The sequence below is a fragment of the Nematolebias whitei genome, chromosome 3, assembly GCF_014905685.2.
Source record: "Nematolebias whitei isolate Nwh7 chromosome 3, NemWhi1, whole genome shotgun sequence".
Taxonomy (NCBI): domain Eukaryota; kingdom Metazoa; phylum Chordata; class Actinopteri; order Cyprinodontiformes; family Rivulidae; genus Nematolebias; species Nematolebias whitei.
In genome coordinates, this window is record NC_056500.1 from 1,066,170 (window position 1) to 1,069,147 (window position 2,978).

Here is a 2,978-nt window from a genome sequence, read left to right on the forward strand (position 1 = left end):
CCCCCCCTCTGCGTCTCCAGAAGTCAGGTGAGGAAGCAGCTGGAGAGACTGAACTGGAAGAAGGCTGCAGGTCCAGATGGTGTCAGTCCCAGAGTCCTGAAGGTCTGTGCAAAGCAGCTCTGTGGGGTTCTGCAGCACCTCTTCAACCTTAGCCTGACCCAGGAGAAGGTTCCAGTGTTGTGGAAAACATCCTGTCTTGTTCCAGTGCCAAAGAAAACTCACCCATCAGTCCTCAATGACTATAGACCTGTTGCCCTGACATCCCACATCATGAAGGTCCTAGAGAGACTTCTGCTGACCCATCTGACTAGACAAACAAGCACATATCAGGACCCACTGCAGTTTGCTTATCAGCATGGACTTGGAGTTGAAGATGCCATCATACACCTGCTTCAGCAAACTCACTGTCATCTAGAAAAGGCAGACAGCACTGTGAGAGTCATGTTCTTTGATTTCTCCAGTGCATTTAACACAATTCAGCCTGATCTGCTTTGTCAGAAACTTCAGAAGACTCAGGTGGAGGCCTCAACAATCACCTGGATCAAAGACTACCTGACAAACAGACCACAGTGTGTGAGACTGAAGGGTTGTGTGTCTGACCAGGTGGTCAGTAGCTCAGGAGCACCACAGGGGACTGTACTCTCACCATTCCTTTTCACTCTGTACACCTCAGATTTCCAGTATAAACCAGACTCCTGTCATCTGCAGAAATATTCTGATGACTCTGCAGTGGTCGGGTGTATCAGAGATGGACAAGAAGCTGAGTACAGGGAACTGGTGGACCGCTTTGTGGCATGGTGTGGAAACAATCATCTCATCTTGAATGTGAACAAAACAAAGGAGATGATTGTAGATTTCAGGAGAATCAGGAACAGGTCCAACTCTATTTCCATCATGGGAGAAGAAGTGGAGGTGGTGGAGAAGTATAAATACCTTGGAGTTCACCTGGACAACAGACTGGACTGGAGATGCAACAGTGAAGCATCTACAAGGAGGGACAGAGCAGACTGTACTTCTTGAGGAAGCTGAAGTCCTTCAGTGTTTGCAGCAAGATGCTGCATATCTTCTATAAGTCTGTTGTAGAGAGCGCTGTCTCTTCTGCATCATCTGCTGGGGGAGCAGCACCAGAGCAAGAGACTTAAATAAGATCAACAAGCTCATTAAGAAGGCTGGCTCAGTTCTGGGGACTCCTCTAGAACCTTTGGAGATAATTGTTCAAAGAAGGATTCTTCATCAAATGAAGAACATTATAGACAACCCTCAGCATCCTCTTCATCAGACTGTCATACAACAACAGACCGTCTTACAACATCAGACTGTCATACAACATCAGACTGTCATACAACAACAGACTGTCATACAACAACAGACCGTCTTACAACATCAGACTGTCATACAAAGACTGAGTGTCTTCAGTCAGAGGCTGCTTCAGATCTGTTGTAGGACAGACGCTACAAGAGATCCTTCCTGTCCACAGCATCAGCATCTAGAACAACTCTTTAATGAAACCAGGATGATGAGTTACAACAACATTTAATTTACCTCTGAGATTAATAAAGTAGTTTTAAATTGAATTTGAAATTTTCATTGTTATGCTGATGACACACAATTATATTTGTCCATTAAACCCAATGAATCCAATCAGCTACTTAGACTACAAGCACGTCTTAAAGACATAAAAACCTGGATGACCCTTAATTTTCTCCTGTTGAACAGACAAGACTGAGGTTTTGGTTTTTGGACCTGAGCACCTTAGGAATGAATGTTTCAGTCTTTCTCCCTCCTTAGATGCATTAATGTGTCCTCCAGCTCTAATGTTAAAAATCTTGGTGTTATTTTTGATCAGGACATGTCTTTTATCCCCCACATTAAAAACGTTACTAGAACCTCCTTCTTCCACCTGCGTAATATCACTAACATTAGAAACATCTGATCTAAAGATGATGCAGAAAAACTGGTCCATGCATTTGTCACGTCTAGACTGGACTATTGCAATGGTTTATTATCTGGGTGTCCAAATACTTCTTTAAAACGTCTTCAGTTGATCCAAAATGCTGCTGCCAGAGTCTTAACTGGAGTTACTGGGAGAGATCACATCTCTCCAGTTTTAGCTTCTCTCCATTGGCTCCCTGTCAAATCCAGAATAGAATTCAAAATCTTACTTCTAACCTACAAAGCTCTCAACAACCTAGCTCCATCTTATATTACAGATCTTATTGTTCCATATTTTACTAACAGAGCACTTCACTCTCAGACTGCAGGTTTACTTGTGGTTCCTAGAGTTTACAAAAACAGAATGGGAGGAAGATCTTTCAGTTCTCAGGCTCCTCTCTTGTGGAACCAACTTCCAGTTTCTGTCTGTGAGGCTGACACATTGTCCAGTTTAAGACTTTCCTTTTTGATAAATCCTATAGTTAGGGTCAGCTTGTTATGCTGCTATAGACTTAGACTACTAGAGGACAAACTGACCTCATGTCCTTAAATGAATTGTTAAAATTTAATAGTTTTAATTTGATACTATTTCTATCTTAACATGTGATTCTTGACCTGCCATTGTGTATCTATTCCTACCAAACCCAGCTGGTGGAAGCAGATGGTCCTCTTGTCCTGATCCTGGTTCTGCTAAAGGTTTCTTCCTCATGAGGGAGTTTTTCTTTCCACTGTCGCCTTCATGCTTGCTCAAGATGAGAGTTCAGTGATGGAGTTAAACTCAGAGCTGCTCCTCAGATAAATAATGTTAATTATTATTTTATACATGAATGTTTCTGTTCAATTATTATTTTATAGATGAATGTTTCTGTTAAATTATTATTTTATAGATGAATGTTTCTGTTCAATTATTATGTTATAGATAAATGTTTCTGTTAAATTATTATTTTATATTTGAATGTTTCTGTTCAATTATTATTTTATAGATGAATGTTTCTGTTCAATTATTATTTTATAGATGAATGTTTCTGTTCAATTATTATTTTATA

The 2,978-nt window shown here is 40.6% G+C and overlaps 1 protein-coding gene across 1 annotated transcript in view; it reads left to right on the forward strand.

Moving 5' to 3' along the window:
- The window catches only part of LOC119430354 (rab11 family-interacting protein 4), a 27,566-nt gene that overhangs the window by 18,078 nt on the left and 6,510 nt on the right, over positions 1-2,978 (forward strand). The window lies entirely within an intron of this gene.